This window comes from Symphalangus syndactylus, chromosome 6 (assembly GCF_028878055.3).
Source record: "Symphalangus syndactylus isolate Jambi chromosome 6, NHGRI_mSymSyn1-v2.1_pri, whole genome shotgun sequence".
Lineage (NCBI taxonomy): Eukaryota > Metazoa > Chordata > Mammalia > Primates > Hylobatidae > Symphalangus > Symphalangus syndactylus.
In genome coordinates, this window is record NC_072428.2 from 109,606,253 (window position 1) to 109,621,318 (window position 15,066).

Below are 15,066 nucleotides of genomic sequence, written 5' to 3' on the forward strand. Positions count from 1 at the left end.
TAGTTAGTGTGCTTGCTGCTGTCCCAGAAGAGTCTGAAATTGTTTATTTTTCTTAATGCATTCCTTTTTTCTGTTACTTGGATGGAATAATCTCAGTTGATCAATCTTCAAGTTGATTAATTCTTTTTGCACCTGTTCAAATCTGCCGTGATTTTTAATTGAAATTATTTTGGAAATAATTTCATTTATTATATATTTTAGCTACAAGAATATTACTCAATTCTTTTTAATAATTATTGTATTTTTATTTATATCCTCTGGTGAGAAATTGTTCTCATACATTTATTTCTTTAGATGTGGTTTATTTCGGCTCCTTGTACATATTTAAATTGGTTGATTTAAGGCTTTTGTCTAGAAAGTCCAATATCTGGGCTTCTTCAAATATAGTTTACATTGATTTTTTTTGTTTCCTATGTGTTGATCTTTTTTTTCTGGGTCTTTGTATACCTCATAAGTATTTTGGTTATGAACTAGACATATTGTATATTATAATGTGATAAATTTGAAAATTATGTTCTCTCCTATCCCCATGATTTATTGCTGTTACTAATTATTGTAGTTTATATTGTCTAGTAATTTTTCCAAATAAATTCTAATCATTAGATGATTATTTCATTAAGTGCCCGAGACCAAAAAAAAAAAATTCCAAACTTTACTAAGGGACTCTGTGAATGTGCTGGCTTTAACTTTCAACACCCAGGAGTTTATAACTTTGTCTTAGTCTTCATTTACTAAGCCTCAAGGTCAACTACAGGTGAGAACTTATGATCTTCTCAGTTATTTATTGAGCATGTGCACAGCCATTGCCAGGTGTGTGGCCTTCTACAATCCCAGTAATACACCAGAACTTCTCAAAGCCTTTTAGGATATCTTATTCCAGAACATTTGTTATGAGCTCAATGTTTGTGTCCCCTCAAAATTCATACGTTGAAGCCAGATCCCCAGTGTGGCTGCATTTGAGGATCGGCCCTCTAAGAGTAATTAAGGTTGAATGAGGTATAAAACTGGGGCCTTGATTTGATAGGATGCGTGTTCTTAAAAGGAAAGACATCAGCGGCTTTTTTTCTCCATGCCCCTGTCCATGCACAGAGCAAAGACCAGGTGAAGACCTGGTGAGAAAACGGCTGTCTGCAAGGAAGGTGCAGAGCCCTCAGCAGAATCCAAACCTGATGGACCTTGATCTGATATTTTTTGCCTCTAGAACTCTGAGAAAACAAGTTTCTGTCACTTAAGGCACCCAGCTTTTGGTATTTTGTTATAGCATCTCAAGTAGACTACTATAGCACTTTTTCCCCCGAATTTTGATTAATGTATTGTTTGCCCTCACTATTATCTGTCACCTCAGGCAGCTGTGACTAAAATATTTCCCTGTAAATGTTTTGGAAAAGGTCTCACGCACCCCATACACACACACAACAGCTTTCGGACAGGGCTAGTTCCAATAGTCCAGCAAAATAAATACTAGCCTTTTCAACAAGTGTCCCACAGAGTCATGAGACAGGAGAAAGCACATCATTAAAATTATTTTTTAATTACTTCCATTCTTCTCCCTCTGGTACTCAATATGCAGGCTGTTATATTCACAACTGAACTGGGGATTAGGGGACAGAGCTGAGTTAGTCAACATACTACAAAACTTGCTGCTTTTTTTTTTAAGATTACCCATTTTTCTTAAATAAGAGGTTCCTGTGTTGCTGCAATACTTTGCTTAATTTCAGAGTTTTGAAAAATTGACTTTGCTATTTTTGCCAATTTTTTCATTGCTTTTAAGGAGATTGTAGAATTTTGGAGTTTCTTTCTCTGCCATTTTTGCTGATGTCTTCCTTCAGGTGGTATATTTTAAAATGTTGTTAGAATACAACTTTTCATTCCCTTTAGGATGGTATTTACCTGCCTGTGTTGTGGTTTCTCTGCTATGGATTTTCCAGCAATCTAACCCCATTTACAGTATATAATTCAGAGATCACTTTAAACATCCTTCTGAAGTTGATAAAAGTATATTTTAGGATGGATTTATAGTATCATTTTCTTTTAAAAATATATATGTGTGTGTTTGAGAAAGAAGAAAGTGATATACATGCTCGGTCTACTATCTTTATCTGATTTTTAATTTTTTTAGATTATGTTCATGTTATGGTTTAAATTTTTCACACCCGAATTTCTCATTTTATAGTCAAGCAATTAAAAGATTAGGAAGGTAAGAAATAATTACAGAAACTTGGTGTCTCAGTATTTAGTAAAAGATGGGCACAGTGGCTCATGACTGTAATCCCAAAATTTTGGGAGGCTGAGGGGGGCAGATCACTTGAGCCCAGGAGTTTGTGACCAGGCTGAGAAACAAAGTGAGACCACAGTTTCACCAAAAAATAAAATAAAATTAGACGGGTGTGGTGGCATAGGTCTGTGGACCCATCTACATGTGAGGCTGAGACTTAGGATCCCATGACCCTAGAAAGTGGAGGCTGTAGGGAACCAAGATCCCACCACTGCACTCCAGCCTAGGTGATAGACTAAGACCTTGTCTCAAAAAAAAAAAAAGAGAGAGAGAGAGACATGAAAAGAATTCAATAAGGGTTTATTGTCTTATTGGAGTGAATTTCAGGATGGAATGAAAGGAGCTAAAGGGAAGGGAAATTTGGAAAATAGAGACTAATGAAATAATGAAGTCCCAATAACAAAGGGCAAAGTAATATAGTTATATAGATCACGTAAGACAAGGTAGTCTCAGACACAGGAAGTGGTAACACTTCTCCTGTAATGCAATGGAAGGATAAACAATGGATCAAAAGTCATCTACATTTGCAGTTTTCATAAAAATAACTTTTGAGAGTTTCACCCTACTGTTTTCTCTATGATGTAGGAAGTGTCATCTGCTAAAAACAAACAAGTGAAAAAATGAAACAACTCTATCTAATGAACTGGAGCATTGGCAAATCAAGGACACCGTTGATGTTGGAGTTGGAAATTTAAGTGATACAGGTGTTGAAATTTTCATTTAGCACTTCAGGCTCTAGGTATAAGTGAAGAGAAGGGTGAGTTCTGGATTAACTCAGGCTTGGTCCTGTACCAAGAATATGTGATGACAAAATAAGGTAAAAAGTTGAATAAATTGGCAGGAGTTTGTTGGGCTCAGGTTAGGGGAGACTCTACTTTAGATAAGGGGAAGTAAATGTAGTGATGTAAAGGGAGGAAGTAGCAGTGGTCTGAAGACTGGAGTTCCAAGATATTGATGAATGCTGAAGAACAGGTGTAGAAAGAGTAACAAAGTGAGTGAAATGGAAGAATACTATGTGTTCTAAAAATGAGATGTTTGAATCTGTGTATTAGAATATAAGTATTTGCAGGTAATTTCAACGTCTACAGTGTGGTCATAGGTATTGGTGACCAAATAAGTATGTGAGTATAATCACTGAAGATAAAAATGTAAAGTCACCAAAAAGCAATAGTTACCAATAGGACATTATCAGGTAGATTTTTGTATTTATGTATCCATAATAATGGACTGAATTTCATCTAAGTGCCAAATCATCAAGAAACTTGAAATATTAACAGGGTCCCTCAGTTAAAGTCATGAGAAAAACTAGTTTGCTCAGATTGAGTTTAAGATGGATTAGAAAGCAAAAGAAGCAGGATATTTGTACAAGTTTAGAGGAAGTGTAAAAGCTCAAAGTAGCCCTGATATCAGAAATATGTAAGATGGAAAATAAGAGTATAATCCGAATATGATATGCCAATTTAAGTATAAGATATTAGAGCTGAAAAGAAATTTTTATAACATTTTAATGCCTTCCTTAAAGCTAGTGAACAAATGATTAAACCATTTGTATATTTATTTTTGCCTGCATACATTTGACGGGTAAAATGTTACTAGCTCACAATGACATCATAGTGTGTTATTTCTCATAAAAATGTACAGGGCATCTTTTAAAGGATGAAACATATGTTAGCACAGCTGCCTCTAAGATTAAACAAAATACAATGTGTCATTTTGTACCTGTGAATGCAGACAAATATAAAAAATGATGGTGATTAAGATGTATTATGCCTATTTTCTTTGAAAAGTAAAATGCCTTAATATGAAGTTGGAGTGGAATATTAAAAGAAACTTAAATTTTAAAGCATCCAACAATATTCACCTCCAAAATAATACCCTGTTAAGATATTAGTTCAAATTATCTTTAAAGTGTGTAATTAAATAGAAAGGGAATATATATACCTGTGTAACTCTTAAGGTATTTTCTTTCACTTACTTAAACATATATTTTGTGAAAAATGACCAATAGGAAAAAAGAACAAAACAATAATTAATTTTATAATATGTGTGTGTGTGTGTGTATGTAACTTAAAGTCTCACATGGATTGAAGCTTGAAGCTTAAAGCTTAGGCTTGAAAAGTAACTTTTCATCAAGGTTGTAAGATACAGTAACATGTAGTGAAAATGACCAAAAGGCATTTTGATATACATTGCCTATTTTTCCCATGGAAAAAAAATACAAAGACCTTGTGTGGATTCCAAAATACATGAATTTTCTTACCAGAGAAATTTAACGCAATGAGATGATACTATTTCAACTTAAATGCAAATAATAATAACCACAGAGAAAGCCACAGGATTTTTTAGTGTTGATATATACACTTTAACTCAGAATGTCAAAGAACATCAACAATATTTTCATATAATTTAGGTAGATACTTAAATATAATAACTTTGGATAAAAATATATTAAAAATAAAAATTAAAATATAAACTGTAGAAAAAAGATATACACAGATAAAAAGAAAATAAATGAAAGAGAACAAAAGGAGAGGAGAAAGGAAAAAAAATTACAAGAACCATCCAGTTGGTAATTTGGTTATTAAGAAGCCAGAAATTGCTTTGTGAGGGCATACAAATTGTGATACCTGATACTCCTGCAGGCAAAGAGGGTTGGGAGATTGCCATCATGTATTGAAAACTATTCCTTTCTCCCCAGGGAATTACAGTGGCACCTTTGTCATAAATTAAGTAATCTAATATATGTCAATGTATTTCTGGACTACTCTTCTGCTCCATAACCTGTCTGTTCCAACAAATACAAAGATTTGCCCATGCTTGTGCCAATAACAGACTATTAGTTACTGTTACTATAGAATAGGTATTCAAATTTTGTAAGATCCTCCAAAGTTGTTATTCTTAAAATAATTTTGGCTATGATTTGTCTTTGCAGTTCCATATATAGTTTTGATTTAGCATGTTAATTTACACACACATGCACACACACATAGAAATGCGCGAAAACTTCTGAGAGTTTGATTGGGATTGCTTGGAATCTATGGATCACTTTGGAAGATTTTACATTAAAATAATGAGTTTTCTGGTATATTAAAATGTCAGCAATGTTTTGTAGTTCTGAATGTCTTGTCAACCTTTCATTAGATTAATTCCTAGAATTTCAGGATCTCAGATCTGATAACCTTTCAAAAACGACTTCTCCCTTCTAGTTATATGTATATATATATATATATATATATATATATATATGTATCCTTTTGGATTTTCTATGTATCCAACCATGTAACCTTTAAATGGAGTAGGTGTCACTTCATTTTTTCCTATATTCACACTCTATGTGATGATAGATTTTTATATCTATTTATTATATATCATATATAACATTATTCCATTAAATATTGTGATTTAATTGAGGTTATATCATGTATTTAGGTCAATTCATCTAAAATTTCAAATAATCTCAAAGTTGTTTATAATATCCATTTAATACTCTTTTTTTGTTTGTAAGGTCTGTTGTAAAGTCTATTTTTTTCATTCTTAATGTTGGTACTCTGTTTCTTTTTTATTTTTCTCAATACATTTTGCTAATACTTCAACAATTTTACAAACGGTAAAAACGTAATCCCTTTCATGGAACCTACTTTTAATTTTGATTTCCTCTACTGTATGTTTGTTTTATTTTAAATCTGTCATAAATGTATGTTTATATATTTACTTCTTTTTTAAAGTTGTTTATTTCAGACTTTAACCAACTTTAAATTCCCATCATGATTAATTATCTTTTTTATATACTGTTATATTTGATTTGCTAAAGTTTTGCCAAGAATTTTTGCATCCCTGTGCATGAGAAATATTGCTCCCTGTATATCTTTTCTGATGACCTCTTACTGGTTTTGGTATCAGCATGAGGCTATTCTTACAAAATGAGTTGGGAAATGTTCTCTTCTCCTCTATTTTCTGAAAGAGTATATGTAGGTTTGATGTTAATATTTTTTAAATAATATGATTCAAAAGAAGCATCTCATCTTTGAGTCTCTTTAAAAATATTTTAATTCTGATTTTTCTTTTTTACTGATATTGCACTGTTCGAATTTTCTGTTTCTTCTTATGCCAGTTGTGGTGACTTAAACGCCTTTCAACAATGTGTCCATTTCGTCTGATATGTTTGTCAAGGGCTGCTGTAACCATGTATCCCAAGTTGAGTAGTTTAGATAACGGAAATGTATTGTCTTTCAGTTCTGGGGCCTACAAGTCCAAAATCAAGATGCTGGCAGTGATGGCTCCTTCTGAGGGTTGTATGAAAATGATCTTTTCCAAGGCTCTCTCTTTGGTTCATAGATGACCACAGCTTGTACTTGAACTTCTCTCTGCATCTTTCCATCATCCTTCCTTCATATGTGTCTCCCTTCACATGAGGTTCCTTTTACAAGGACACAAGTCATATTGGAATAAGGACCCACCATATTCCAGAAGAGCTTCATGTTAAGTAATTACATATACAATGACCCTATTTTCAAATAAGGTGACACTTTCAGGTACCAGATGTTAGGACATGGACATGAAGTTTGGCGGACACAATGTAACCCATGGCGTCATCCAAACTGTTTTATTTATTGATATAAAAGTATTCATAATATTATCTTATTATACTAATGTCTGCAGGATCTGTAGAGATGTCCCCTCTTTTGTCTCTGAAATGTGTAATTTGTGTCTTTTTCCTCTTCCTCTTTTTCCCCCTTCATCAGTTTAGCAAGATTTTGAAATCTGAGTTTTGTTTATTCATAGCTGCTCTTAAAATCACTTAAAAATCTCTTTGTTAATTTCCACATGGCAAAATATATTTTTTAAGAATGAGAAAAGAAGTGTTTATGAATGAATCAATTTCTTTGTTACTCAAATATTTTTGCTGAGAGAATTGTGTTGAGCATGTCCTCTTCCAAGGGCTGATGAAAGTTCCCTTAAGCAATTTAAATAATTTCTGTTTTCTTTTAATCTAAAGACATTAACAAAGCCTTAAAAATAACAAACAACAACAAAAAAAACACTATCTGTTTCAATCAGTTTGGACTGGTATAACAAAGGTACCATAGACTGGGTGGCTTATAAACGAGATACATTTATTCCTGGAAGTACTGGAGGCTGGAAGTCTGAGATGAGTTGCCAGTATGGTCAGGTTCTGGTAAGTGTCTTCCTCTGGGTTACAGACAGCTATCTTCCTGAATCTCCACATGGCAGAAAGAGGGCAAGCTAGATCTCTGGCTTGCTTTTTGTTTGTTCGTTTTTATTTATTTATTTTTTTACAGATAGAGTCTCCCAATGTTGGCTAGGCTGGTCTCAAACTCCTGGACTCAAGTGATCTTCCTCCCTCCTTTTTAAAGAGAAAGTAATCGCATCCATAAGGACTCCACTCTCATTACCTAATTACCTCTCAAAGGGCTCACCTCCAAATACCATCTATTGGGATTAGATTTCAACATATGAAATGTATGAAGACATAAAATTCAGTCCACAAAAATCTCAATTGCAAATATAATTTCTATGCGCAATGACTGAATGTGTGGTTAAATAAAATATTTTAAAAATATAAATTTTTAACGAAGACATTTTAAATAGTTTACTCATTACATAGTAGCCTGATTTCAAAGTGACTTTTCTCTCAAACTCATATTATATGAATACACATAAGATGCTCCTGATGTGTGCCTTCTTGGTTACGTGTTTGAGTCTATCATATTCCTCAGGCTTGTAATTCACACCATTTACAGTTATAAAATTTAGAAATCACTTAGATTTTCAGTTTCTTTTGATATTCTGAGTTTAAGTGCACTAAAATGAAAACTGACAAAAATTTGTCAAAAGTGTTTTACTTGATTTCAATCAAGTTAATATTTTCTATTTATAAGTGAATTAGTGTAAATACACACTTAATTAGATTAAATTTAGAAATATGCTACTGAATTGAAGTACAGAAAGTTAGACTAAGTTTCTAAAAATACTAAAGTTAACTGGTTGTTAACCATAATTAATTCTCAGTTTTATAGCTTTTGTATATTCATTTATATACAACAAAATAATGAGACATTTTAAAACTAATGAAATTAGTTTTAGTGTTAATATTTTCTGAGCTTTATCATGATTAGATGTGGGTTACAGGATTTGAGGGAGGTTCACATAGGTAAGTTGCTATTTTCACCATGTTCTAATAAGGATGCATACTACTATCTATGTCATTTGAGACTATGAATGTTGACCTAGCTCATGAAGTGATTTTTGTCAAGTTTCTCCAGAGTGAAGCTGCACATCTTTTTTCTCCCTTTTGCAAACTGTACTTTTAGGAAGAAGTCACAATACACAGCCCACATTCAAAATGTGAGGAAATATGCTCTCTCTATTTTAAAATAAAAGATCTACACAATTTCTTGGAAATTCTTCTGTATGACAGATTTATCTCTGCTCCCTTTATTATTTATTGATATTAATGTGGACTCATAAGTATTTCCTTTAAATTTTGTATTATATCATGCCAAATAGATAATCATGTCATCTTTGAACATGGTTTTATTTCTTCCTTACTAATCTCTATTCCTTTATTTCCTTACTATACTAGGTAGAAGTTCCAGTAGAATGTTAAAAAGAAATAGTGGGAGGAAATATAATTGCCTTATTCACAGTCTTAAGGAAAGCAACCAATTTCTAACTATTAAGTATAAAGTCTGCAGGATTTTTTTTTATGGATTTCCTTAGTTACATGGAGAATCTTTCCTTCTATTCCTAATTTTGCTGAGTTTTTATCATGAAGGGCTAATGGATTTTGTTAAATTTTTTGTTTCCATCAATTAAGATGATTATATGATTTTTCTTCTTTAGCCTATTGATGTGATGGACTAATCGGTTTTTGAATGTTGAAACAGACTTGCATACTTGGGAATAATTCTCCTAGGTCTTAGTATATAATTATTTTAATATATATTTGGCTTAAATTTGCTAATATTTTATTGAAGATTTTTGTATATATGTTTATGAAAGATAATGGTTTCTAATTTTTCTTTCAGTGTTTTTATCTAATATTTATATTAGGGTAATGGTGACATAATAGAATTAGTTAGGAAGTATTTTGAAATTACTATATTTGTAATGGTTTTATATTAATTTCTACATTTTTGCCTTTTTGTACCTTCTCATATTCTTCATTATATATTTAAATTGAATAGTTTATATGATTCCATTTTCTCTCCACTGTTAGTATATCAATTGTATTGTTTACATATTTTAGTTGTTAATTTAAAGTTTACTATATACACTTAAAACGAATCTACGTCTACTGTCAAATAACATTGTACTGCTTCCTAGGTAGGACAGGGACTTTATGAGGAATATTCTCAATTTCTGCCTCTCACTACTTACAACATTGCTTTTATTCCATAAGCTATAGTCACATAATACACTGTTGTGTATAACATTTCTTATAAGGCAGTTGTACTGAAAACAAACTGTTTTTGTTTGCCAGGGAAAGTCTGTATTAGTCTGCTTTGGCTGCCATAACAAAATATCGTTGACTGAGTGGCTTAATATTAGGAATCAACTTCTCACAGTTATGGAGGCTGGAAGTCGAATATCAAGGTGCTAGCAAGGTCAGTGTCTGGTTGGGGTTCCCCTTTTGGTTTGCAAATGGCCGCCTTCTCACTGTGTCCTCACATGGCCTTTCCTAGTCCTGTTTAGGAGGAGGGAGAAAGACAGAGAGAAAGCTAAGCTTTCTGTTATCTCTTCTTATGAGAACACTGATTTTATAATGAAGGCCCTACCCTCATGATCTCATCTAAACCTAATTACATCCCAGTAGCCCCATGTCTAAATACCATAACTTTGGGTGTTAGGGCTGCAACATATGAGTTTGAGGGAGGGCAGGGTGGGCCCAATTCAGTCCAAAGCAAAGTATTTCTTTTTCACTTTTGAAATATAATTTCACCAGATTCAGTATTCCAGTTTAATGGGTTTTTTCCTTCAACACTTGAAATATTTCACTCTATTATCTTCTTTCTTGTGTGATTTCTGACAAGAAATTCACTGTAATTTTTATTCTCATTTCTTTATAGGTAACATTTTCATACTCTGGTATTTTTCAAGGTTTGCTTTTTGACTTTTTCTACAGATTGAATATGATATTTACATATTTAGATTTTTTTTTTTTTTTCAAAATTATCCTGCTTCATTTTCTCAGTGCTTCCTGGACTTGTTTGGTCTTTGTCATTAATTTTGAAAAAACCTCCTAACTGTTATTACATCAAATATTTTTTCTGCTTTATTTTCTCTTTCTCTTTGGTTTCAGATTATGCACATATTACACCTTTTGTAATTGCCCCACACATCTTGGATATTCTCTTTCATTTTTTTTTACAATTATACTTTTTCTTTGCATTTATGTTTGAGAAGTTTCCATTGTCATTTTCAAGCCTACTGATTCTTTCCTTAGGCACAATTCAGCATGTTATGCCATTAAAAGCATATTTTCCTTATTTTTTTTTTTATTTTTAGCATGTTAAGATTCTTTCTTAGAGTTGCACTCTTTCTGAAGAGTTGATCTATTCTTCCATGTTCATCACATTTTTCATGTGATTTCTTAGCATATTATACATAGATACTTTAAATTACCACCGTGGTGATTCCAAAATTTGTGTCGTATCTGAGTCTGGTTCTGTTGGTTGCTCTATCTCTCCAGAGATGTTTTGTTGTTGGCATTTTCTGTTGTGTGTGTGTGTGTGTGTATGTTTGCCTTTTAACATGCCTTGTAATTTTTGGTTGAAAGTCAGACATGATGTATTTGATAATAGAAACTAAGAAAAATGGGTCTTTGTTGTGAGAGATTATGGAGATCTTCCTAGGAGGTAACTTGTGATTATAGTTTTCTAGAGCTGTTGCTGCCTGAGACATTAATACCCTCAGGTGTTCTTTTTTGTTCCCCCTGTGGTCTTTAGGTTTTACTAGAAACAAAACTTCCTGATGTATAGTCTGACACTTGCAATTCTTTCAGCTGTAATCCTCTGTTTTATACAGTAGCACTATTGGTATTGTGGTGAAAGGTGAGGAAAAGGAAAATGCTCTATAATCCTTGTATTAGGTCCAGACACTTCAGTGGGTCTGTGTGTCTGAGCTGTTACCTTCATAAATGCTTTTTTGATCTCCTTGTCTGAAACTCAGTTGATACAGGAAGTTGATCTGGGAAGGGCAGACCGGCCTCAACTTAGGTACTTCCTTTTTCCCACAATAGTTAGGCTTAGGTATTTTCCCTTGAGGGCAGTTGGAGAACACAAAGTTCGGTGCGTATTTCAAAATCGCCATCTTCTCTCTCTCCGCATTGGAAGCATAATGGGATTTCTTCACCAATCTTCAGCACAAAAATCTGGTGGGGTTCCTGGAGGTAAAATTTATGAAAATCCCTCTAACACTAAGTCTCCTGCAGTTTTTAACTCTCAAGCTAGAACACACTAAGCATTCAAATTGTATCAGAGTTTAAGTGTTTCTACCAGTAGTGGCTCCAGGAGTAGATTTCTGCTCCTGGGTTTCTATTTCGAGTAAGCTGTGATTCTCAGTGTCTGCCTTTCTCTTCAGTTTTCAGGACAGTGGTTTATTATTTGTCTTCAATTTTCAGAAGAATCTAAGAAGAGTTGTTGGTTTTCAGTGTGTTTAGCTTTTTTCTTGTTATGAAAATAGAAACAGCAAATTCCAAGCTCTTTATATCTCAAAGTAGAAACTAGAATTCTCTAATATTTGTATTGAATTACTTATAAAATGCAAAGAAACCGCCATAAAGTTCTAGAACGCTTTTATTTCTAAATGAAATCTAGTGACATTTCCCTCTTTACGTAATGTTTGTATTTCTAAATGTATGCTGGTAACTGTACTCCCTGAAATTAGATTTCTGCAATTAGCATCTTAATTTGCCTTGCTTTGAAATGTGGATCTGGGAATTAGCACCTTCCAGATGCAGACTTTCTGGATTATATTAAAGAATAAAGATACAAACATATGGGAAAATGTTAATATGAGACAACTATGTGGGATACACTTTTTTATTGTAGTTTTTCTTTAAAAATTTTGTTTCTAATGCCTTACTTTAAGAAAATAAAATTCACTGATATAAAGTATGGATTTAATAATGCTTTAATGACGAAAATAAATGATACTTGCAAATAAACAGAATAAAATGTTAAGATCAATTCAAAAAGATATTTTAGATGTCACGAAAACTGATATGAGTTCATTTTAAGCCTAAATTCTCTTATTTTTCATTTCATATTTTCACTATCATCTTATCTTTATGTGTGTTATTTATCAAGAATGGAATTACAAATAGAGATAAAGCATATGGTTTTCTTGAAATCCTTAGGTTGTTAGAGCATCGGTCTATTCATCTTTATCACTACCTGTTTATCTTTAAAAAAATCTGTTTCTTTATCTGTTGGTAATTGATAATAAACCTTATTAATATACAAATTCAAAAAGTATTTTGAGGAATTATCCAAATTGTTATATGTTAAAACAAGTTTATAAAGTTGCATACTAGAAAGAATCCCAAGGGTTTCAGGTAGAATGGAATTATTTTATTTCTGTTATTAATATAATAATTAAGTCTTAAACAGATGAGCACATAGGTGCTTCCAGTTTTCAAACCCTATAGAATTGATTATTTAAGATCTATGCATTTTATTAGACCTAAATTTTAAAAAATAGCAAAATGCAAAGGTGATGGCATTTAAAAGTTTATTTTAGTTATAATTTACACTATTTGTTTGAATATATGTTTGTATTTGTACTTTTTTCAGGATATATAGAAGCCTAATCATATGTAAAGACTGATAAATAATCTTGGGAATATATACAACTTTTGTTACTTTAGGATGCTTTTATCTATCAATGTTAATGGGCTATTTTTTTGTTTTTCAGATAATAAAGGCTACTATAAGCTTTATAGATTCAACATGCTTACTCTCAGCATCACCCAGGATGATCTTGTACAGCACAAATCAGAAAATGGGATATTAATATAATAATTTCTCAAAATTTGGATAGAACCAGATTGAAATGGCTTATTTGATCTATGGGCTTATAGATTGTATTGTATGTGCATAAAATCTATTGCCCAGAGAAGAAACAAAATACATGAAATAGAACTGGGCAGGCTTACGAGGCTTATTTTGCTCCTATTAGTCACTCAAGAACAGAGCATTTAAGAACAATATATTTTGTTATAGTATTGCCAATTTTAACAAAGTATATCAAAGGATTCTTTTCATAGTCATGGAAAACTCTAAATCTAAATTTCACTGAAAAGTTAAAAAGTCCCACACCAGATTCTACTTACTTACACAACTATAAATTACAAGATCTTCCATCTAAATCCATGCTTTATATTATATGACAGCCACTTTTGATATGCAATACCTTCTTAAATTTCTTCCTCTGTGTTGCATGGGTAGCCACATAGCAACAAATTTCAGCATGTTTCTTTTGGTTCATGTATTGCTTCCAGGTATTTTAGTTGATGCTTTCACAAATACAGTTATGCTTCAGTGACTTCCCAAGCAATAGTACAATGCACAATAGTACACTAGTTTCAGTGTTAAAAGGCAAAGCTGTTACAATGGTAAGTTTTCATGGCAAGAAAAAATACTAACCACCTGTGCAAGAAAGGGTTAATTTACCAGGCTGCTTTTACTGTTATCTCTGTTATATAAATGCCATATTAAATGTAGATGCTCAGAAACATATGATCGTTTTGCTGGAAAACAGCCAAGGACAAGAGCCAGAAGGATGGGCTGTCCAGGAAAGGGCAGACCTGGGTTTCTCCAACAGTGCAAATTCCTAAGAAAAGCTTGTATTTCGCACTGATCCTTGGATGGCTGAGCCTTTAGAATATTCCACCTGTTAAGAGCGTTTTCATATTTCTGAAGCCTTGGGCTATGCTATACTATTTTGACCAGAGAGTTTATGTTAAATATGATTAATAGTGAATATATTTGGTAAACCTGATCATACAGTGACGAGTATAACAAGACAGTTTATGCTAAGAAATGTGATTTATGGCGAATGCCTGTTTTTACCCTAGATAAAGGTAAAGGGTTTTTTTTTTTCTTCTCCTGGATAAAGGGGTTCTGGAGTCTGAGTAACTAAGGCGAGTCATGCAGATACTCCATGTTTATATGACTGACAGTAAAAGCCTGGACATCAAGACTTAGTGAAATTCCATGGTTGGCAACACTTTGTGTATGTTTTCACACAGCATTCCTGGGAGAATCAGGTCTTTCCTTGTATGCCTCCACTGAATGGGGATACCTAGAAGTTTGTGCTGCTTTGACCCGAACTTCTCTCCATATGCCTTTTTTTCTTTGCTTATTCTAATTTGTATCTTTGTGATGGCATAAATGGTAACCATAAGTGTAACAGTATCTGAGTCCTGTGACTCCTTCTAGCTCATAGAATCTAAGCAGTCTTAAGGGCCCCTGACACAACACTGTTTCCTATGAGACAAATAAGAATTTAGAAGAAATATACTCAACAGCTTAAATGCATAGTAATTTTGCTAGAAATTTTTATCTGTTGCAGAAAACTATTCAATAGCAACTAAAGAGGTTATCCAGGCAATTGCAATTAAAAAAAAAAAAGTTTCAGTAGAGGCTTTCTTTTCTTTCTTTCTCTTTCGTTTTTTTCTTTCTTTTTTAACCATTCTTTCTAAAACCTCTGATTTGTTTATTAGGTCTCACCACTTAGATAAGGAGATATTTTTTAGTTCACAGCAC